General features: G+C 34.6%; 1 pseudogene; it reads right to left on the reverse strand.

The window, feature by feature from the left end:
* Window positions 1–7,481: 7,481 nt before the first annotated feature.
* Window positions 7,482–8,445, reverse strand: LOC114083853 (olfactory receptor 2H2-like; annotated as a pseudogene).
* Between the last annotated feature and the right edge of the window lie 17,296 nt (window positions 8,446–25,741).

Genomic DNA, 25,741 nt, shown 5'->3' on the forward strand with positions numbered 1-25,741 from the left:
TTCTGACATACCAATGGAGCAAAAATATTGAGAATTAACTTACTTAAGAAAGTTAGAAGAACTATTTCACTTTACCCACTCCCAAACTTGGCAAATCTCATTGTAACAATAATCCTATCAGACATGATTTCTTTCATGGGGAAAATTGGGAGCATTCTACCCCAGCAGTGTGGAATGCTACTCTGGAGGGTAACATCTTTCTTGCACCACTGAGAATACTGAGGTGATAGGCAAAGCCATGTAGTTAGAAGAGTCATGGAGAAGGGAAGGAGGTAGCTACTTATATGCTACTTACAACTCTATGAACTACATCAGGAATTTCATCCATTAAGTACTTGTGACTTCTTACCTGTGAATGATCCCTCCTCAATGGGCTCCTAGTGACACCAAAGACTCCATAATACTTACCCTTCCACAAACCCAGCCTGGCTCCCTGAGTGCATCCCCATAGCAGGTGAGTGCAAATGTCTCTCACATGCAGCTGGCTCAACTCTGTGGCGTTAGAAGAAGGCACACAAACTTGAACATTTTAGGGTATTGTGTTAGGAAAACAGGAGGCTGTTAGCCCCTGACTTGTGGGATCAAGAGATGGCATAAAAGAACACTCCCATTCAGAAAACATAACAACAGTGAAATCACAAAACAACATTGCTATGGTTTGGATCTTAAGCAAACCCAATACTCCTATGCTGAAGATTTGGTCTCCAGTGCAGCAGTGGTCACAAGTGGAGCCTTTGGGAAATGATTGAACCATGGTGATTCTAACCTCATGCATGGATTCATAGCTTAATGGGTTACTGGGAGGTGGTGAAAGCTTTAGGAGGCAGGGCCTAGTTAGAGGAAGTCAGTCATTGGGGCTATTCTCATGAAGGGTACATTTTGTTTCTAAATATTTTCTCTCTCTTTTTGCTTTCTGGCCACCATGAAGTGAGCAGCTTTGCTCACCATGTACTTCCCACCATGATATTTTGCCTTTCACAGTCCAAAACTCAGTCTTAAATAATATAATCAACTGACTATGAACCATGAGCCAAAATAAATTTCTCCCTTTAAGTTGATTTTGTTGGGTATTTTTCACAGTAATAGCTAACACAAACATAGATGTCTATTGCTGAGAGCCATAGCCAAGTTGGAAAATGATGCATGGCATTTTGGATTGAAAGGTGATCCCAGCAAGTCATTGAGATGATAATGATTATGTTAAGATGTGCATTCAATTGGAGATTAGACCTCTGCTGTCTGCCTCTGCCTGCTACCTTGGAGCTCTCATGGGACTCCCAGAGAGTTCCCATTGGTTGGGGAAGTGTGGTAGGAGGGAACTCTGGAGGAGGGATTTCCTGTTGGTGTAGTCTGTCCTGGGAAGAGCCGCGTGGCATGGCCTTTGGCATTTTCCCGGGAGCATGTGTGGAGTGTGCTGGTGGAGTTCAGAAATAAAGTTTGCTCCTGCTTCAGTGGCTCGTGATTTGTGCCCAGCCAGACTGCGGCATTTGACGGCCCGTACTGGTAACACCTGAAGCTCGGAGGTAAGTGAAATTGCTCTCCCCTGAGGGAAGGCGAGAGAATGGGTGACCATTTCAAAAAACAATGTGTTCTGGTTTTGATTTCTTTTGTTTTTGTTTCAAGCTGCCTATCCCTAGAACTTTCTCAGGCAAACTGGGAAAAATGGTTGGCTCAAGGTTTGAAGTTGTTCGGCCCTGAGGAAGAGAAAATTGATACAAAGATTTTTTGTTCTGTTTTTGTTTCATTATGTTTCGGTTTTGTTTTGTGTTATCTTATTGGGTTGCGTTATCTTTATAGTAGATTAGAAAATAGTAAAAAACAAACTGAAAGAGGGTTAAGTAAATTGTTAGAGGTTTAGACCATGGAGAAAGACATTTTAGATCAAGCAAAAGAGAAGGTCTCTTGAGCTAGTCAGACAGAGGAAGAAAATTTAAAGGAAAAGGGGCTATTAGGGAAAAAGTTACAACAGGAGGCTGCTACTACCACCGTTCTATCACCAGAGGGCATAATCCAACCAACAGCTCCATCTATAGAGACAGCTGAGTGGCCCTCAATCCCCGCAGTTGATAGATGGAATCCTGAGACAGAACCTTAAAGATTAGCATGCCCTGTACTTGAGCAGGCAGGAGGGCAGCGAATTCACCATGCTCTAGATTTCAAAACAGTGAAGCAGTTAAAGGAGGCTGTAACAACCTATGGTCCCCAAGCACCCTTCACTGAAAGCATGGTCGAATCCATTACCAACTTGGACATGACACCAGCAGATTGGGCTAGCATGTGTAAATCTGTGCTAAATGGAGGACAATATTTGTTATGGAAGGTTGCCAATGAGGAATTTTGCACGGAGACAGCTAGACCAAATGCAGCAGCTGGTTACCCTCAAATAAATCTAGATATGTTGTTAGGAAAAGGACCTTATGAGGGTCAATGGCAACAAATTGAATATGATCCTGCTATATATGCACAAATTGCTGCAGACGCAGTTAGGGCATGGAAGACTTTACAAGGACATGGAGATTTACAAGGTCAATTATTTAAGGTAATACAGACAGCTAATGAACCTCACGCTGAATTTGTAGATAGACTTATTCAAACAGCTGCCAGAGTTTTGGGGGAAACAGAATAAGCAATGCCATTAATAAAACAACTGGCTTTTGAGCAAGCAAATCCTTGCTGCAGAGAGGTCATTAGACCATGGAAACATGGAATTTTAAACACATATATCAAATTATGTAGAGACATTAATGAACAAGGGCAAGTCTTGGCAGCTGCAGTACAACAGGCTTTAGATGCCAGGCCAAAAACATGCTACAATTGTGAACAAACAGGACATTTTAAAAGGAGTTGCCCCATAGGAGGAGGATTTAACAAAGCTAGGTATCAAAGGAGTAGAATACCGTATATTTGCCCATGATGCCGTAAAGGGAGACATTGGGCTAATGAATGCCGTTCTCAAACCACCATAGAGGGTACTCCTTTATCAAAAAATGGACAAGGACCACGTGTTTACCCACAATATCATGGAGAAAAGCATCAGGCTCCATTGCCAAAAAACAGACTGGGGAGCCCAATGTTCTGGGGCCCACAACCACAAATATACGGGGCAATGGAGGAATCCAGCAATACCATCAGGGTAGTGCCCAGGACACATTATCCATTAAATCCCTCATCAGATAAACCAGAGGGAGCGCAGGGTTGGACATCTGCGCCTCCACCAGAGCAGTTCTAACTCCAGAGATGGGAGTTCAAACCATTCCCACAGGAGTAAAAGGACCTCTTCCCCAAGGAACAGTAGTAGGCTTATTATTGGGACACAGTTCTTCTACACTAAAAGGACTTATGATAAGTCATGGGGTAATTGATCCTGATTATGAAGGTGAAGTAAAAGTTATAGCTAGTTCTCCAAGAGGTATATCAGTAATTTCACCAGGAGATAGAATAGATGTCTAAAAAAATAAATTTTACAAAACAACAACAACAACAACAAAAAAAAAACAAGGGTTCTCAAGGAATATCATGTCTCTTACGCATTATATTAAAAGTTAAGCCTCTGATCTTAACACAGGATAAGGCTTAAGACAGGCAAATTATTTCTGCTCTAACTCACTTGGCACCATCATTTACCAAAAGCCTGCATTTCAAACACACTGAACATGACATAAAGAACCATTAAGGTAAAATTATTTTAGGACTTGGAAACAGGCTTAAATTTGTATCTTCTTCCCTGATCCAAATATAGATGTCTGGGAAATGCAAATTCCTCACTCATAATTTCTCTTCAATGATGTCAACTTCTATTCCTTAAGAATTTTATAGTTTACTTACAGTAAGTAAAGACATTTGGCCACTGACTGCACAATGGTGAACAAGATGTCCTTATCTTCAAATGCTAGTGACTATTTATAAACATGCTGTAATACTGATAAATTACCCAGGTAACACACTGATCAAATAATAAAATTAATTAAGGAAGGCATGGCTAATTTTATAAGGATGAGAAATAAAAGGGAGATTGTAATAGTTTTGACAATTAAATTTCACTTTGTAGTATAAGATAACAAATAGAGTACTAAGGGCCATGGAAAATATATCTGTGCACTGAATATATAGGTGGAATAAGTATATGGTTACTGGGGTGAATAGCACCTTGGTAAGGAAGAAAGAAATCTGAAAGGCAAATTTAAAACCAATTGTTGAAAATCTATGAGTTACATGCTTTTACATGTATCCCTCATAAGTAGTGATTTTTTCCCTGTTATTAATTTCATTTGCTTGTTTTACATACTGCTCTTACTGATTTACCTATTGTCCATGTGAAAAACAGTATTATAGTTTTCATAACAATCACATTTTAAAATGATACTTCTTTCACATATATTTACATTTATATGGCTACGTACAAAAGAAAATCAGACATGCAAACACACACACTCACACATGCACATCCATGATGAATTTGGAGACTAGTGGTGATTAGGTGCCCAGGACAGAATTTGAGACTTAATTGCTGCTGACCACAGTCTTTCTCATTAAATGTCATGAAAGCACAAATGCTCTGCCCTATGGCAATATATCATCTGTGTTAAGCACCTCAGGTGGATTAAAGCCAATTAATAATCAGAACTAACCATATATAACACATGAGCTAGAAAATGATGCTATAATCCTTTGATTTCTGTTACCCATTCTAGAAATTTCTAAACTATCTGAAGCCATAAAATAACCATCCCTAAGGACCTAAGAAATCATTATGTCCTTATGTCATATGTTGAGAATTTATAAGAGACAATAATATATTTGTTAAGATTCTCTAAAATTTCTGATTTAGTGCATCTGATTTTTGGAATGTTATTTTAATTTACATTGTAAGGGATTCTTATTTAGTCACTCATCTCAGGAAATATTTATCATTATCTAAAATGTCTATGAAGAAAGAGAACTTTTCTGATTTGTTCATCAATATGTAAAAAAGTGTTTGCGTGTTGGTTTATATTCCATAATACTCATGATTCAAATGAAATGAATGTTGACAAACATATATGTAAGCTAAGACCATAGTGCATCCTATCACTCCAAAATTATAAACAGTCACCTCCAAAATTATAAACAGGTCTGAGTTATTTATATTTATATTCCATTCCCACAATAGCATCTCCTCCTCATCTCCACACCTGCCTCTTTCTCTCCTCAAACTTTCTAAGGCACTGTCTGCATAATTAATATGCTCATATTCTCAAATTACTTACCTTAAATTTTCTACACTTGGCATTTAGTGAAATTAGACTCTTCCCAAATGAAACCATTTCATTCAGAACTTCCTCATGAGAAGGTAATTCTATCCTCAATATCTCAAATTATGATAAATGAGCTACTGTCTTCATTCCATTTTTAGACCATTATTCCTTTCAGTCTTCTTTTCAAACTACATTGACTCATTAAAACCCATGCCATCTTAGCTGAACAACCCTCTAGGTATTTCCTACACTATGATCAAAGAAAGCCTGTATCAGAATCACTTAGAGTGTTAATTAAAATGTCATTTTAAGGCAAGGTTGTTCTGATTCTCTAAATCAGAAATGCTAAAAAAGTGTTAATTTTAACAAACTGTGTGAATCTTATGAATTCTCATATTCAAGCACCTTTGTTCCTTTTCTTCTTGCTGCTGTCATTTATTGAAGTCTCTTTCTTTCAACAGGAATTTAAATTTTGCCATTAAATGACCCAGTTTCCTTCTATACCAAAGCCCTAGTTATTATTCTGAAGTACCACAAAAGTAGGATGAACTTTTGAACATGTAACATCTTTTTCTTCCATTTCCAAGGTAGTTGCCACCTTTCACCCTCAGTACATATTATAATGCTGACTCATAAACTTAGTCTTCCCACAAAGTTACTCCACCTTGACAATCTGGAAGTAAAATTGTCCAATTCACTTTCTGTCCTAGTTTTATTCTCAACTACTCCCTATATTTCTTGCAACTGAACAGAAGGATAACAAAATATTGTATAAAAATTGGTGTCTCCTAGGCTGTGAGAAATCATGAAGCATCCTCATAGTGATTGCACTATATTTTTATGACCAGTTCAGTTTTGGTTTGCAAATAACAATTCAACTTTAAAAATTTAATGTGACATATCCATTCAGAAATATGTAGTAGTTCTTTTTGAACATGAGTGGGAATAATGTCTGAACACAGTGTAGGCAACAGTGCACAGGGATCAGCTGAAGAATGAACTCAGTAGATCAGAATATCCATGCAGGATAGTCAACAAGTCTGAGTCATGATTTTAGTTAAACCAACTAAAGTAGTAGACACTTTAAAGCAGCAATAAGTAGATATTTTTTATAAAAAATACTTTTTGTTGTCAATGGACCTTTATTTTGTTTATTTATGAGATTGCTGAGAATTGAACCCAGTGCCTCACACATGCTAGGCAAGCACTTTTCCAAGGAACTACAATTCCAACCCAATAAGTAGTTCTTTGTTGGATAATATTTAAAAGCCAAAAAGCAGGTAGCATAGTAATGAGCCCCAGGCAGCCATTAAGAAGCAATCCTCTCTCTACTAAATAAAAATTATTTTGGTTAATATCTGTGTCCACCATTTGAACATAGCTCCAAGATGTTGATGATTTTGTATGTTGTATCTGCCAATCTATAATCTAGTATCTCATGCACAATAGGTACATAATAGGAAATCAATGAATATCTACATGGAAAATGAATAAGAATTGAATTTGATAAAATGAGACATTTTGTTAAAATAGGGACACAGAATGAATGAAGAAAAAAACAAACAAAAGCCAAGTTCTTTAATCAAGGGTTCAGAATATCAATCCAAAATTTAGAAATGTGGACATAGAACCTTGAGTAATGACATCAGGGAACAGTAAGTGTGATTAGTTACACTTTTTCATTGGGTAGAGCTAAGTGCATTAAATAGCAATGATGTTATATTGAGGCAGAGAGACAGAAGCAATTCAGAACCAAGATACATTAGATTAAATTATAGAAGTAAATACGAGTTTTTTCCCTTAAAGTCTGTGTCTCAAAAGTTTAGAAATCTTTTTGGGACAAGACATTTAGATGAAAGCACTTGCTTAACTTGGAGAAACATAGAATGAAAAAAGTGAAATCAATGTAAAATCATGAAATATATTACTTGGTATCTTATTTTGCAAGTGTTGTGTTTCTTTTGTACCCCCCACATTTCAACTGTATTATATACTTTTTAAGAAAATAACTATTAAATGTATTAATTTCTATACCATCTTGTGCCTAAATCAGCATCATGAAGAAATTAAGGGCCTAATCAATGACTGAAGGATAATAAAATATTGTATAAATATTGGTATATCCTGATGGCTGAAACTGAAACCACAAAATATAGTTCTTTCCTATGTTCTGCAGCTTTTGTGATGAGGTTGCTTCATTGTTTTTTTTGTTTGTTTGTTTGTTTTTGTTTTGTTTTGTTTTGTTTGTTAAGCAATAGGCAAACAAATATCAACCTTCTTAGTTATTCTGGGAAACCCAGTCCTCCTCCCTAATCTTCTTAGTGCTCCTTTTACTTCCTTGTTTCTCAGAGTGTAGATGAAGGGGTAGAGAGTTGGGGTTAATACTGTGTAGAAAAGGGTGAAAAACTTGCCCCGTTCATGAGCATAGTGATTTGGGGGTTGAAGGTAGACACCTGTGACGGTGCCATAGAAGAGGGAGACCACAAGAAGGTGAGAAGTACAGGTACCAAATGCTTTCTTCTGTCCTGAATTCGACTTTATTCTCAGTACTGCATGCATGATAGCACCATATGAAGAAAGGATAATGATCAAGGGCACCACCAGAAGAAAAATGCTAGCAATGGACATCTGGGTTTCATTGTAGGTAGTATCTGTATTGGAGAGATGAATGAGAGCTGGGACTTCGCACACGATGTCATCTATCCTGGAGCAGAAGGGTAACTGGAGGGTGGCAGGGGATTGGAACAATGACTGCACCAGACCAGTTCCCCAGGCAAGGGTAGCCAGCTTCAGACAAACTCTGGGATGCATGGTAGTGGATATTGCAGTGGATGACACACTGCCACATAGCGGTCCATGGCCACGATAACAAGAAGGACACAGTGGCTCCAAGCCACAGGAAGACATAGAGTTGAATAGCACAGCCAATATAGCTGATAGTCTTCTCTGGACCCCATAAATTAACCAACATCTGTGGCACACAACTGCTGGTAAAACAGAGATCTAGCAAGGAAAGGTTGGAAAGAAAGAAATACATGGGGCTGTGGAGCTTTGGATCCTTCATGGAGACAAGAACTATGACCATATTTCCTGCAAGTGTCAAGCAATAAAAAAACAAAATGATCCAAAAAAGTACCTTCTCCAAATAAGGTTTGTCAGAGAAGCCCTGGAGGATGAAGTCACTGTGGCTCTCATTGCAACTTGTGATCATAGCTTCTGGGACAATTGCCTCCTTGGGAGATGGATCAAAAGTACTTGTTCAAAAGCCTGAGATGAGTCCAGTTCAGGGACAGGAAAAAGGGCAGTATGGCTTGTTTGATTCCTTTCTGATCAAAGATGAGATTTTTACCTGATGTATTTTGGGAAAAAAAATTATAAAATTTAGTGAAGTGCTTTAGTATTTTTTTTTATCAACCATTCATTCTCTCTCTCTTTCCTTCTTTGACATTTTCTTCAATTTTGATAACTTCACTATAAATATTATGCAAAAGTATCTAAGCATTTGCTATTGAAAATCACTTTGCTAAATGTTAGATGTTCTGCATCTTTGCTCTTAAAGAGTACACATTTATCACTTTATTGGATAATTTTGTACATATATACTGTACTGTTCACAGCATATTACCTTTCCATATCTCTCTGTTGATTTTATTTCTGTCTTTGAATCTCAATTCATCTTTCTCTCATGTTTCTCCTTCTCTTCTTCATTTCTCTTACCCTTCTGCCTTCTTCACTTTCTGTTCTTCACTCCTTCTTTTCCCCCCCTTTTCCATTTCTCCTTTTCAATTTCTCTTTTAGTTTTACAGCTTGAATAGACCCCAGCCACCTTTATGCTGTGTGATCTTAGGAAACATATTTAACTATTTCATTCTTACTTGGTTCTCTCCTTAAAATTTCCATTTGAAAATTAAGAAATCATAGAACCCACATACAATTGTTTGAAGACCTAAATGTGAAGCCACAAAGAAAATACTAAAATGAATCCCTGGCACATTGTAGCCATGCAACCTCTCTGTTAGTTATGGTGATAATGATGATGATGATATTAAAAAAAAATTTTTCCAGGGCAGAACACCAAAATATATAACCAATGTTTTGCAGAATGTGAGTAAAAATAACATTTAGAAAAATAGAGTATTGTATTTCTAAGTTACCTTCTTTGCAAAAAAGCTTCAAAAATAAATGTAACCTTTTTAAAAAGTTTTCTTAGTTGTAGATAAACACAATACCTCTATCTATCTATCTATCTATCTATCTATCTATCTATCTATTTATTTTTTTCAGTGCTGAGGATTGAACCCAGGGCCTCACATGATAGACAAGGTACTCTCCCACTGAAATATAATCCCAGACCCGCTTCCCTTTCATTATAAATTAGGCATATTTCTTCTTCAAAGCAGACATATCTGTATTTAATATCCTCTTAATTCAATGAAGAATACAACTTTATCATTTATTGTAGTATTTCACGTTCTCTATTTTTAGAGAATTTTTTTTCCTGTTTAATAACCTAAATTTATATTCTAATATACTTGTATGTTTTAAAATTATTCAAAATAGGTGATGATGAAAATAATAGAAAAAGTGTTCTATAGAAAACAAAAAACTTACAAGGAAGATATTAAAATCATTAAAATAATATATTATGCCTAAGGAAAACTGACATAAAGTAATATTTACAACACATTCCATAGTTATACTCTTACCTTGATCTGTGTACTAGAAGCAGATTTAGTTAAAATTTTCACAACTAATAATTCTCATCATTAAAGAATATTAATATACACATTACACTCAATACAAGTATTTTTCTTTTCATGGCATTTAGATGCATTGATCTCTTACAATTTGAATTTTGTCATTTTTTAATGTTATTCAAATTTTCTTTGCTAGTCCATGCATTCCAGAAAATCTATACATTATCTCTGACTTTTTTCTCTTTTCTGTGCTATTGTTTCTGTAGAATTTTTAAAAAATTAGTTGGTACTTTTGTTTTAAATTTGAGTTTGTTACTATTGGGGAAAGAGTAGTTTGATGTTTTAAAGAATCTCAGTTCTGTAATTTTTTCCCATGTTCAAAATTAACAGCTTCTTATTCCATCTTTTAATTTTTAAAATACACTTCATAGCAAACAACTTCTGGTTTATAGTTTTTATTTGTTCAGATTGTTCTTCCTTGCTAGTTTGTTTTCTAATTCTATATATCTATATGTCTATCCCTCTACTTTATCTCTTCCAGTTCCTCATTAATTTCTAATCATTTGAGGAAATGTATTTTTCCTCACATCAACTATTTTTTTTTTAAATTTTTTGATTAATTGACAGTCTTAGCTGGTTTTCACTATGCAGGATGCAAGAATTCTCTTCATCTTTGTTTCTGTTGAGATTGTCTTCTTCCTGCAAATACCTATTGTTCCTGTGATTCTTTCAGCTCACCTCCTCTGGTTTTCAAAGTGGACTTTATAAGGAAAGCCAGTTCACTCTGATTTCTGCAGTTACAAATGTAGAGTACAGCATCTACATTTCACCTCCTAAAGTAGGTGACTCTGGTACCAGTGTAGCTCATCTCCTTAGCCCAGTGAACTCCAGCAGAGCAGCAGTGAAGAGTTCTGTGTGAACTCAGATTAGTCTCACACCTACTGTCAGTGATGTATCGCATCACATTGTATATATCTTCCCTCTCTGCCCCCATAGCCTTGTCTGATACCATGGGAAATCTTTTGGCACAATATCAAGTGATGCCCAGAAGTTCAAGAGATTTAATGACCCTGGGGAAACCCTCAATCATTGAGGATGGTAGTGAGTGGGTAAATCCTTCAACCACTCTTACTTCAGGTAAAAAGATTATTTTCTAGGATGATCCTGAGAGAACTGAGTTCCCATTGCATACAACCTACCTATTATATGCCTGTGTTTCTTGTATATTTTACCTGTTTCACTCTCCTTTTCCCTCATTCTTGTTCCTAAAATCTCCTTCTGAATCAGTTATTTGCACCTAATTCCCCATCCTAAGTGAGACTATTGGAAATAAGACCTAGGATTTAACTATGAGGGTCACAGAGGTAAAGAAAAAAAAAAGACAAACAAACAAGAGACAAAATGGATATGCTCAATGGGGCTTTTGTGCTAAAGTGAGGGCCCTAAAAGGGAAGAGGCCATACATTGGGACTTAGGATGGTGGATATATGTATAGTTGCATCTCAAAAAAAAGTATTTCCATATTGCTTTGACCCTTCCAAACTGACTGAAGCTGTCTCCCCCAGACTGGTAGAGAGAATCCTCCACTGGCCTGGAAATAATGCAAAGCTTTACCTGAGACAGATTCCTCACAAGGTAGTACAGTCTTCAAAATCTCACTGCCTTCATTTAACATCCCAAAGCAATGCTAACATTTCCTGCAACAAGAAAGAAATACCTTATTCTAAAAATTGCAGGATTTAACAAAAACCACCAGGACTCTTTTTAGGGGGGAAATAGTTTTTAAAACTGGATAGAAGAAAGTTTATAGACATACAAGTACTCTTCCCTGACTTCCCAATGTCATTTCTGGAAAAGAATACTGAATCCAGTTTTAATCTACTTCAGAAGTAGCTTATTAAAATTTTGATATAATGGTATCTATGAAGAATGAAATGAAGTTACCTTAAGAGGATAATGAGATATGTACTCTTTGTATTGTCCCAGAGATAACTCCTTTTATTAGAAGAAGAGGGGATGTAATATTTAAAGGGGCACGGTAACTTTGAGAAGTGTGATGTCAATAAATTGACAATAGAAAATGTTTTCATGGAATTAGTCTCTCTAATTTCAGGATGATTTCAAATATATAGAAACCAGATGACAGCTTTTAACTATCAGGAGCTATCTAAATATAAAGAAGAGCAGGGTGTGATCAGAAGCCAGAATGCTTTGACCCACAAAGGTCTGTGGTGATGGTAAATAGCCTATAATCTTTTTAGCACTTCAATAGATTTAGAGCTGCTTGAGTTATGTATCTTGCAACTTGATAAAACAGAAATGGAAACTGCAATAAAAAGGAACAAACAAAAAGATCTTTCAACAGGTTTCTTATCTAGGCCAGTTCCCAGACTTACATACTATCAATTAAAAAGGAGAGAAAGTCTTTTAAAGAATTTTAGGATGCCACTTCAAAACTATAAGATAAATATTCCAACAAATATTTCCTTGTAGGGATCTAGAGTCATTTACCAGAGTAATTATCCAAGACAAAAAACAGATACTGAGATAAAAATCTTGAGGACTGATTAACATAGGGGCTAAGTGTTACTAATATTAGGGCACGAAAATATCATCATGACTGCTAGATAGAGGGTTACAGAAAATAGGAGACATATAAGATCCTGGTTTAAGTCCAATGAGTAATTAGTCCAGTGGGTTTCTAGACCTACCAATGGTTATTTCCTGGATCTATGAATGACTATGGAAACAGAATATACTTAACAGATGAAAAAACTCTCTCATTGATGCCATAATGCACTAAGAGCCAAGAGAATATCTATAAAATTGCACTTCTCTTCCAAGATCAGAAGCAATAACGAATCCTCAAAAAAAATACATAGTTTTTTATTTCAGTCTTTAAAATACAAAGGTTGAAAATTTAGAGGAACTATAGTAGATAAAAGTGCATTGAACATTTAACAAATGGTTTCCCAATTGTAGCTGCTGTATCAGTTGTAGAACCTTTACCAGAAAAAAAAAATTAATACAGTCTGTGGCGAGTTGTTGATATGTCGAAGGGATCATTTTCAATCCCAATCAGTAAAAAGAACCAAAAGCAATTTACATTTCTGTGGGAAGTATTATAGTTCATATTTATTGTCTCACCTTGGAGCCATGTTAACTTTCTTTTCAGACAAAATATAGTCTGAAAAGATTTTGAATGTCCTTATCTTTTACAGAAAATATACATTCCCCTATATTGATGGCAGTATCCTAATCAAACCAAATTAGTAGGAAATGTCAAGAAGTTTGAGTGCCAGAGTGATACATTAACCCTACACAGATTTAAGACCACTACATTAGTGGAATTTTAGAGGTTAAATAACCTTTATTTACTATTTCTTTAATATTAATATTTTATTTAATTAAATATTTTTATTAAAGAAAATATGTTTTTATTACTTATTGCAAGAAAAGAGGCATGATTCTTGATGGAATTCAATAGAGTTGAAGGCAGCATATACCACACCAAAGTATTCTACTATGGACTCTTTTTTAGGTGACTTAAAAGGTTATTAACTTTAAGTGGAGAGCAAGGGATGAATTTATAGCAAATACAGCTTATTTTGATTAAGTTATCTCAACTAGTGGCCCTGCCATCTATCACCTACTGCTGTTCCATCAGTGCTACGCTCTCAATTCACATCTGTGTTCTCACTGGATTCCCAGTTGACCAAGTGCTGGAGAATAAGAATCTCATTTAGTACTTTTAAAAATGGTCAGCTGTCATGAGCCATCCATGGGTTGCATGTGGGTCGCCACACATGGAAGCCTGGTGGAGAGAAACATTTGGTATCTGGGAATGACCAGTGGAGATTTTCTCTGGTCAATTGCCTAGGGACAGTGTGAATTTCTATCCTGCTCTGCAGTGGCCCACACAGCACCTGAGATGGGTGTGACCTATCAAGATGTCTATCAACCTGCTGACTGCAAGACATCACGAAACAACACTCCGATCTTGAAACCTCATCCCTGACTTTGATGTGACCCTGAAATAAACCACCAGAGCCATCTTTTCTTTGTCTAGTTCTAGCATACATGTGGACTAGATCTATCAGGGGTTCACTTTTGTAAATATATATCTGACTATTTGTGTTTTGCTATTCACTAATTATTTGAGATTTAAGTTTTAGGGTGGCTTACATCCTCCTAGGCAGGAAGAAGAACCCCCTAATGAGACACTTGCCATCACCCCCATTAGTCAGTCTTTAATTTGCCAGTGAACAAATGCTGCAGTATAGTCCAATTTAGTGTTGCCCTAAAGACACTAGGAGGGAAAACTCTTTTAGTGGGCATAATTGTGCACAGCACATTTGATAGTTTCCTTTGTTTAGAAAGAGGAATGAGTTAAGATATGGATGTATATGAATTTTACGGAAATAAGGGCCTTGATCCAAACGTGTGGATGGTACTCAATTAATTTTTTATGTAATGGGTCCTCAATAATGTAGATATGGTGGAACATATGAAGGCTAAGTACATGCCTAGCAGCATGGATGATCTTGGACCAACACTGTTGCAGAAACTGCCATTTCTGACTGTGTGAACTTGCCGACCATTAGAAAGGCAGAATTCAATGCTGTGCACACAATACTTTGGTACCAGGCATGAAAGAGACCAGCCAGGCTATTGGTAAGTTGATTGCATAAAACCTTTAATCTCAGAGCATGAAGTCATTTGTCTTTAAAGCATTGACACTTTCTAAAAATTTGTTTTTGCTTTGGTTGCCTGCAGTGTTCTGCTTAGACAAGTATTCCTGATTTATTGACATTTAATCATGCTCATATAATTGCCTCATAGTAGGGATATACGTAATATTGGTGAAGTATGACTATGTGTGTGTACATGCATGTGACTACCAATTCTAAAATACATTTTGAAGATGGACTTGCCCAGGAAGCAGACTCAGAAATGGAGATTATTATTCAGAGGAGGTTTATTAGGATTTTTGTGTCAACATCTTTGAAAGGAAAGGGGAGGAATCATGATTGATGAGAATGAAATGTCAAGTTGCAATTCTAACTCTTCCTAAGTATCATTGGACCCTACAAGGACTATTTGATATGAGATGATAATTGAGAGACATTCTGAGTTGAGGAAAGAGGCCAAACTAAATCTCTCAGTTAATCAGTGCTGAATGTAAGCTCACTGGAAAGGGATCATATATTTAAATGAAGCAAAGGGGGAATTCTAGATGACCTCTGTCTGTCAATATCATATCTAGCCCCCAAGATTATGCCTTTATTTTGCAAATGGGCTCTGAGCAGGACATTTTAATTTCCTATATTGTATACTCCTTTAAATGTTCAGATCCACTCCTTTGCATGAATTCTGGCAGAGTTCTTACAGGTTTATAGTGGTCTAGATGGAACTTATGAAATGACTACCACTGCAACTGACCTCAGGTCCACTAATTATATCCACTGTCTTCTTACTCTTTTCATTTTGTATTCCTCTCTATCTTAGCTAGTACCTCTGTTGATCACAGTAGTTTATCTGAGGATAGATACAGAGGTAACTGAGGCCCTGGTCATTATGGCTTTAAGATAAATTATTTCAAGTATACTCTGTGAGTCAGAAGATGGAAGAATAGAGGAAAAGTGCACTCCCCAGCAGTTACTCAACAGAAGATTTAATCAGTGGAAAGACTGCACTTAAGCAAGGTACCCACTAAAGGAATTCACTAAAATTCAAAATTGGACAGTAAAATAATCATAGAGAAACAGAAAGCTGGAGATTTTGAACATAAAATAAGAAAGAATACGTTAGAGATGCACCAACTTTTCCACAGCCAACCTGTGGAAAATCGGATCTTCTGTGGCCCAGGGACGATGGGAGAAAGTGTTGAGTGAAACACAACCAAACCATTTATCCCATGTTCAGGACATCAGGGACCTATTTTAAGTGGCCTAGAGGCAGCGAGCAGACATAGCAGACTGGAAACCCCAAAAGACAGTCACTTTCCTGACCCAGCAGTTGCCTATCCTGGAGTCCAGATTATGCCTGGACCAATGTGATTAAAATATGTGCATAGAGAATTGTGACCAGGGCAATCCAGTTTCAAGATACTGAGGAGAGAAGTCTCCCTTTGTTGCTGGCATCCCATATGAACAACTCAAATGATGCCAGTAACCAGGTAGACATGCATGTCTGCACTCCAGGACTTCTGGTCTGATACTGGGCAATTATTATCCATTTCCAGTGAATAAATGAGGCTGGTGGAGGTTTAGGTTCCTTACTCTAAAGATGGAATTTGGAGGAAATCCCTGAGACCCAGATATCTAGCAGAAATTGAGATTTGCCCAGTAATAGTGGGTGTGGATCAGGTCTTAAATACCCACTGACAGAATTTCAAAGGTCAGCCAAGGTTAAACCTCACCTTCTGGAACTTTCAATTTAGAACTCTGCACCAGTCCCACTATGGAAGTGCATCATGTATCAGCATTCCCCAGTTTTTTCCAGCTTATATGGTCAGATGAGACAGACCTGCTTTGGCAGCTTTGGCTCCTGGCCACATGGCTGGCAGCTTGATGAGATACATAGAAGTGGAACTTAACAACCCCCAGCCCTTGACCCAAGGGTCATAGAACCCATTAATAAATTACTAAATAGATAAACAAATAAACAGAAAGATTCAACAACACAAGCAATGAACATCCCTCCTTGTCAACAGTGTTGACCATCTCAATGGAAGCAAGTGCTTAGTTTCTCATTGAGAAGTTTTTGTCTTATTCCTTTTCCTTTTCCTTTTTTTTTTTTAAAGGACCACAAGCATTGCAAGTCCTTTTCCTTTTTAAGTTTTTTTTTTTACCTTATTATTAAATTTTTAACTTTTTTCAATCCGTGTGATGCTGTGTGTATGTATATATTATATATATGTATATATAATATATATATTATATTAATAAAATTATCTGAATATATACATACATATATACGTATTTGTATAATTGTATTCTTTTTAATTGATTAAATTTAATTGCTTAAATTTATCTCTTTTTAATATACACAAAATATGTGTATAAAAAAGGAACAGGAATCCATCTTTACTTTACCCATTTATTATTTAGCCTTGATTTGACTTTACTGGGGTAAAATTTTATATGGATTTTGTTTGTTTGGGTCTTATATTTGTTTCTTTGTTTTTATCTTGTTTTTTGTTCCTCTTATTATCTCTTCTTCACTCTTTTCCCCTATTAATAGCCAAATTTTCCTGTTGATTCATCCTCTATTTCTTTCCTTTATTATTTTTAGTTATTTTTATCTCTCCATTTTTATAGCTGTCATCTGTTACCTATCCCCTGCTTCTCCTTTGTTTATTTTTAAAATATTTGAAACTTTCTCTTGCTTTCCTACTGTGTTTTCTCCTTGTTTAAGAAACTGTAATTTTACTATCTTATATAAATATATGTTTTATGTAATTTCTACCACATTCATGGTGTGATTATTAATATAGTGGATGACATAGTAGACACCTTCTGTCTAATGTCTGATGTAGTTCATGGTTATTTATTGTTGGTATTGATGCTAAATGCTGACCTCATCATTCATCTTTAATTAGTGTTATAAATGTCAAAATAGACACTGAACATTTATTTTAAAACTGTACATTAGTTGCTAACATCATTGCTATTCTTTGTTCCCCCTTTATCTAACAGGGGCTGGGAAGTGATTGGGACACTTGCAGTTCACAGAGTAGAGACCTGCTGCTAAGCAACACCATAACTAAGACTAGTAACAGCAAAGCTTTTTCCGTACATAAACTTGAGCCTCAACAATACTTCAACACATAGAATAGAGAAGACAAAACAAACAAACAAACAAACAAACAACAAAAAAAACAACAACCAGATAATCTGGTCTCAAATAGGAACAACAAGAAAGGGGTCTCATTTCTGGCCAGTTACACATACAACAAAAACAGAGAAATATAACAAAAATAACCATACACCAAAATATGTGTATAAAAAAGGAAGAGGAATCCATCTTTACAAAGGCATACGTCCATGACCTTTGAAAACATGAGGAAATGGGCAAACAAATCTCTCCCCCAATTCACAATTCCTCAATAAAGAAACTCATGATATGTGAATGTATGAAATTCCAGAAAAGACTATAAAAACTCATTATAACAATGTTTCATGAACAAATGAAGACCAAGGAACAAATTAAGAGAGCAAATACAGGTGGTGAAAGTCCATCTGAATAAAGAAATAGGTATATTGATAAGAAACCAATCAAAACTTCAGAAAATGAAACATACAATGAATTTAATTAAAAATTCACTTGAGAGTATCACCAGCAGAATGGAGTTCATAGAGAACAGAATTTCAGACCTTAAAGACAGAATTTCAGGACTTTAAGACAACGTATATGAGCCTGAATACTCAGTATGCAAGGAAGGAAAAAAAAATAAAGACCATGACCAAAATATGCAAGAATTCTTGGACAAAATCAAGAGATCAATTCTGTGAGTCACCTGAATAGAACATGGAGATACAGGCTAAAATTATTAAAGGCCTCTTCAGAGAGATAATAGCAGAAAAATTTCCTCCCCTTAGAAATGGGATTGACACCCATATATATATAAGGCATTTAAAACCCCAAATAGACAAGATAAAAAAGAAACTCTCTAAAACACCTAATAAAAATGTGTAATTTAGGAAAATAAGGAAATAATATTAAAAGCTGTAAGAGAAATACATTAGGTCACAGTTATAGGCAAAACAATAAGGCTAATTTCTGACTTCTTAACTCAAACCCTAAAATCAAGGAGGATCTTGATATTCCAGGCACTGAAATAAAATAATTGCCAGCTAAAATTGCTATTTCCAGTAAAAGTATCTTTCAGAATCTATGAGGAAATAAAATATTTCTGTGGTAAAAAGAGTATAAAAGAATTCATGAACACTAAGAGCACTACAGAGAATGCTTAGATGTTAGAGGCAGTTGCACTGGCGGTAGATATAATATATGCAGAAGAACTAAAAAACAAACCCGAGATTTCAAAATAGATGAAACTCACTAAAAGAGCAACTAACAACATGAAAATCAAGACCAAACTAAATATAACAAACAAATGAAAGTAGTATGAAATAACATTTATCTATAATATTATGGAATGATCTCACCTCGTGAATTAGAAGGCATGGATTGGTAGGATGGATTAATAGACATCATCCAACTATATGCTGTTTGTAGGAGATTCATCTCATAGGCAAAGATACACATAAGCTGAAAGTAAAAGGATTAAACAAATTCTATGAAAATGGAGTACAAAAAGAATCAAGAAGAGTTATTTTCATATCTGAAAAGGCAGCTGTCTAGTAAAAATTAATCAGAAGAACAACATGTTGGTAAATGGTAAATGGAACAATCCAACAATGAGATATAACAATAATAAATATTTATGCCCCAAATGTCAGTAAACGTAATTACATAAAAACAAAACAAAGACTTCTTGATATTAATATCCCAGCTAGACCCCAATACAAGTATGCCAAGTGACTTCACCAGATCCCTATCACCAGTATACAGGCCATCCAAATATAAAATCAGTAAAGGTATTTCCAGCCTAAATAATATTGTAAATCAAATGGACAAACAGACTTTACAGAATATTTCACCCCAAATCAGCTGAATTTACGTTCTTCTAAGCAGCTCATGGAAACTTTTCCAAATAACCATATTGTAGGTAACAATATAAGTCTTAGAAGTCACAAGAATTGATATGATTACATGCATCCCAGAAAAAGGCAGAAAATAATTAATATTAGAGTCAAAATTCATGAAATTGAGAGTGAAAAAACAATACACAGGATAAATGGCAACAAAGAGTTGGTTCTTTGAAAAAATAAGTAAAATTTGTAAACTCTTAGCCTAACTAACCAAAATAAAAAGAGGACCCAAATTTATAAAATTAGAGATGAAAAAATAAATATCACCACAGACACTTCTGAAATTCAGATTATTATAAGTTATTTTGAAAATTTATACATTAATAAACTGCAAAATATAGAAAACATTGAAAAATTTCTATACACAAAAGACCTTCCAAAATTGAATGAGGAAGACATAGAAAACCTAAACAGACTAATATCAAGCAATGAAATTGAAATAGCAATTAAAAGCCTTCCAAAAAAGAAAAGCCCAGGACCAGATACATTCTTAGCTGAGTTCTTTTCTGAGACCTTTAAAGAACTAACACCAGGCAGTCTCAAATTAATTTATGAAACTGAAATGGAGGGAACACTTCGAAATACATTCTATGAAGCCAGCATAATCCTGATACCATAAAACCAGATAAAGACACATCAGGAAAAGAAAACTTCAGACCAATATCTCTGATGAACATAAATGCAAAAATCCTTAATAAAATATTAGCAAATCACATTGAAAAACACATAAGGAGGGAATAGATCATGATAAAGTGGTTTTCACCCCAGGAATGCAAGTTTGATTCAACATGTGCAAATTGATAAATATAGTTCACTGAACTAAAGTCAGTCGTATTGTATGAAACAGACTATTGAAACATAATTTCACTATTCAGTTATCTATTTATATATATATATATATATATATATATATATATATATATATATATATATATATATAAATAAAATACATATGGTATATGTGTGTGTGTGTATATATCCTATAGATATAGAACATGTACATGTATGAACTAAAGACAGCATACTATAGTGATATAGTATGAAACAGACATATTGAAATACAATTTCTCTATTTAGTTATATATTCTCTCTCTCTCTCTCTCTCTCTCTATATATATATATATATATATATATATATATACACATATATATGTACACATATGAAGTATATATATGCACATATATGTTTATATATATTTGTATATATAAATATATATACACATTGGGTATATATACATACATATATAATTAGATAGAGATATAGATAACTGAATAGAAGAAAGAACAGTAGAGTACAGAAAATAGAATAGGGGAAGGGAGGAAAGAATGGAGAAAGGAGGCACTGGAGACAAAATTAGGGCAAATTATTTTTAATTTTAATAGACACAGACTTATGCCAAAATGAATTTATCTGTTCTCTATAATTACAAAGTACAAACAAAACCAAAAAGAAGTATATCCTGGGTCTTGGAGGATGGGATTGCATCCAAACTGGCATTCCAAATATAACTTCAAGTGATCACTTCATGATGATCTAGTAGGAGACAAAGCAATGGATTCCATTTTCTATTCCACATTTTATTTATCCACTCACCTGTTTATGTGCATCTAGGTTGGTTCTATAACTTGACTATTTTGAATTGTGCTTCTATAAACACTGATGTGACTGTATCAGTGCAGTATGCTGACTTTAGTTCTTTCGGATAAACACCAAGGAGTGGGATATCTGGGTCATATGGTGGTTACATTCTAGTTTATGAAGGAATATCCATATGACTTTACAAATTATTTGTATAATTTGCAGTCCTACCAACAATGCATAAGTGTACCTTTTCCCCCACATTCTTGTCAGCGTTTATTATTATTTATATTCTTGAAAATTGCCATTCTGACTGGACTGAGATGAAATCTCAATGTAGTTTTGATTTGCATTATTTTGATTGCTAGGAAAATTGAACACTTTTCACATTTTTTGGATATTTGTATATTCTCTTTTGAACTGAGAATTGTTTATTTAGTTCTGTTGGCTGTTAATTGATTGGGCTGTTTGGCTTTTGTTTTTTTAGAGATCAATCTTAATATTTTTTTTCTATTTTTCACTGTTTTTTCTTAGTCATACATGACCCTAGAATATATTTTGATAAAATTATATAAGCATGGTATACATTTTATCCTAAATAGTTTTCCATTCTTGCCGATGGGCACATGGTGGGATTCTCTTAGGTATTTTCGTAAGTGTATATAGGAAAATTATAATTGCTAAATCTAATTATAATTTTCTTTCTTTCATTGAAAATTTTAAGTGGGCAAATATTAAGTTATAAATAACTTTATTAAAAATATTCTTGCTCCAATCTCATATTATTTCTACTTTTTCTATGCCAGTGAATTAATGTTAACCTTAAATATCTAGGTGGATTAATTTATATGTGACTTTGTATGACATAATTTCATATGCATTTCATGGTGCATATTCTTAACCTGAATATCTCAGAAGTTTTTAGTTCAAACTTTACATTACAAAACTCAATGAAATATAGAAATGCTGTTTTTCCCTATACACCGACAAAAGACTCCCTATTTGACCCTGAGACCATTTAAAAGGAATATAGGAATGTATATCCATTTAACTTTGTGCTGCCCTAATTAAACAATTCTGAAGTTTTTTAATGTTTTATTCTTTATGACTGTAGTTTTCACCTATATTTTAGGATTTTTGAGCCATGTTTGTGCCAGTACTATGTTTTCAGGACAGTTGGGAATAGAGTTCACTAAGTTCCTCTTTGGACACAGTGACCAATTAAACTTCAGGGAATCAATATCCCTTGGGTTAAAATAGAGGACATAATACTGTGTGAATAGTTGGCCCTTAGTAAATACTGGTTGGTTTTGTTTAAAGGCACATCCTTTTCAAAGGTGCAAACAACGATATTGCTCATGTCTATAAAATCAACTTCTCATAGAAATCCACGAGAAATGTGGTGAGCAGAGTCTATGCTAGTCAAAAATGCCCTAGTGATTGAAGACAGTAATTATAGTAATACACTTTCACTTCATTGTAAAGACTTTTCTCATATGTTCCTGATGCAGTCCAAGTTTTGTGTTAGTTTCATTCTCAATTTGTGGGAAAAAAAATAAATGAATAAGAATATCACAGAGGCTGAAAGCACAAAAAATGATTGCATTTATCAACTTGAGTTTGGACCAGATTTCCTTCTGCACATGGCACAAAGGCATGGATACCCTATGACACTTAGGAAAAAGGTGAGTGGTGTTTATTACAGAGAATCATGCTACCAGGCATAGGAAGAATATTTCAAGATCATTTCACCCACATCTTGAAACACATTTAATATCCAGAGAATCCAATTTGTTTCCTGGGAACCAGTTTTTTTTAATCTTTTCTTCCTTTTGAATGAACACATACTCATTATCTCTCCACATTTATTTCTCAAAAGAGTGGGATTTTTTTAAGTTTAAAAAAAAGAATCAGTGGTATTTGAGGCTTTTTAAAAATGATGTAGGATAAACAAATAGGACAAATGTTAAGATGACAGTGGTGTCAACTTATTCTTGTCAAAGGGTGAGTTCATTTTCTGACAGCATAAAAGAGTAATTGGTAGGTGAGCTGGCACCAGTGCCATGTAAAATGAAATGTGAAGTAGAGGATGTGAAAAAAAAATAGAAATAGAAGAAACAACAACTGCTGAGTAGAATCCTCTTCAATCCCATGGCCTTCAGATAACCAGGTATCTCCAACTCTTGACTTGATTTCCATTTATTGGAAAAATATATTTTAGGTCTTATGCTAGAAACAAAGACACAGTGACTTATACATTTAGTCATTTCATATTATAATACAATAGAAATATAAGAAGCACTAGGACCAACAATAATAATTTTTTATATATAAAACAAGTTGAGATAATGATACAGTATTACTGTTAATGATCATTACTAGTATCACTATTACCCACACTGTAAATGATAACTAATTTACATTCTTTAAATTCTTACTATGTTTCATGCACTATCCAAAGTTCAGACCTGTGTGCATTGTCTCATTTGAACTTCATAATAGCTTGCTTTTGATCAACACAGTAATTAAAAATATGTGTACATGGCACAAGGTTGTTCATCTACTTGTCCAGGATCACAGGGCTCAGAAATAAAGCAGATTCCAGCTCCCAAAGAGGCAGAGATTCCAACAGCTCACTCTTTTTTGGTCTTTATTTGAGGACTATATTGAAAGCTTGTTGTTGAAGTGACAGGGTAAGAAGAATAGGAAAAGGCACACGCCTAATATTTAACTCAAATTTGGAGACTTAACTCTTCCAGTAACTTCAGCTATGCATCCCTACTCCCCCAAACTAGGGTGAGCAGGAAGGTTTTTTCTGCTTTACCATTCTGAGACTATCTACGTCCTGTGGAGAGATGGTTTTTAATATCTGATGTGTTCACTGTTGCCATTCTCTGTCTTTAATCTGAACACTTACAGGTATTTGTTTTCTAAATTTTGCCTTTCCTTCCTCTTCAGTAGGTAGAGGTGGTGTGTGTGTGTGTGTGTGTGTGTGTGTGTGTGTGTGTAATATCTGTGTTGTGGTATGTGACACATTCTATGATGTTTCATAGCTCAATCCTTTTCCTATTGTTTTAAAATGTGTTGCAATGTTGCTTGTGCTTCTGGTAATAGTTTGGGCCAAGAAATTGTGAGACAGTATATTTATTATAGAGCATCCAGCATAGCCTCAATATATATTATGTTTCACATTTTGTGGTAGGTTTATATTTCTTATTTGAAAAGGATTTTGCAGTAGTGTCTCACTATTTTTTTATGCATTTGCGTATGTTTTTTCCAATATTGGATATAATCACTGTCATTTGCCTTAAAGTGCTATTTTTTTTCCTGATGTTGTTTTGTATATTATAAAAGTAATATATTAAATTTTAGAAATTAGAAACCCCATAAATTAATAATCATCTACATATTCATACATATATGTTTTCATGTGCATGTGTACACGCACACACACACACACACACACACACACACATTCACACATACTCACAAAACCCTTCTAGTATCAACCTCTTGTGATGATCAATGATAGCATTATATATTTGCCACATCTCTCTCATATGGTCAACAAAATAAGCATGTCTAACTATTTTTTTTTAAAAAAAATTAAAAACATAAGAGAATGTTATTCACATGATTCTCCACCTCTAGTTTTTTCATTTAACCATATTTTGGACTTATTTTGAGGTCTCTAGAGTCAGAGAGATATAACTTACTATTTTAATGCTGTCTAATATTTCATAAAGGGAACCACCTTTGGTTTGTTGATCCTTTCTGGTATTGCTGGAAATTAACTTCTGGTGATACAGTTTTACATTATTAAGTGAATTGATAATGTAATAGTTTCCTCATCATTTTTATGATTTTTTAATGGTGTGAAAGTTTTATATCTTTTCTTTCCATCATATTATATTTTTATCCTGCCACAAATTATTCATTTATACCCATTGCTCTTTATTTATTTTTAAATTTTTGTATTTTATTATTATCATGTAATAATTATTTATATTTTAATATATTAAACTTTTCTGTCATAGGCACTACATATTTCTCATCTTGTAATTTCTTTTATCTTTGTATATAGTCAACATTTAAAAGTTTAAAGTTTTATGAACACTCAAAAAAGTCCAGTTATAATTAATTAGAATAAATTTTAAGAAGTCTAAACTCATGTCCTTTTATATCTTTCAACTGTAGATGTATTATTATTATTTAACAAGGAATGATGTCTATTTGCAGCTTAAAAAGTCAAAATTAAAACCACATATAATGGAAGAATTATAAATGCTAGGTCCATATCTGTTAGTTCTCATGTAAACTTTCCATTGTCATGTTACATTTCATTTATCAGTGTTTGTCACTTTGGAAAAGACACCTCATTCCTTAGTAAAGTGTACCAAAACTTGTTTTATCTTCTTTGTTAAGTTCGCCAGCAATACTGGAGATTGAAACCAATGCCCTTCTGCCACTGAGTTACATCTCTGTTCCTTCAAATTTTTACTTTGAGACAGT

This window comes from Marmota flaviventris, chromosome 6 (genome assembly GCF_047511675.1).
Source record: "Marmota flaviventris isolate mMarFla1 chromosome 6, mMarFla1.hap1, whole genome shotgun sequence".
Classification (NCBI taxonomy): domain Eukaryota; kingdom Metazoa; phylum Chordata; class Mammalia; order Rodentia; family Sciuridae; genus Marmota; species Marmota flaviventris.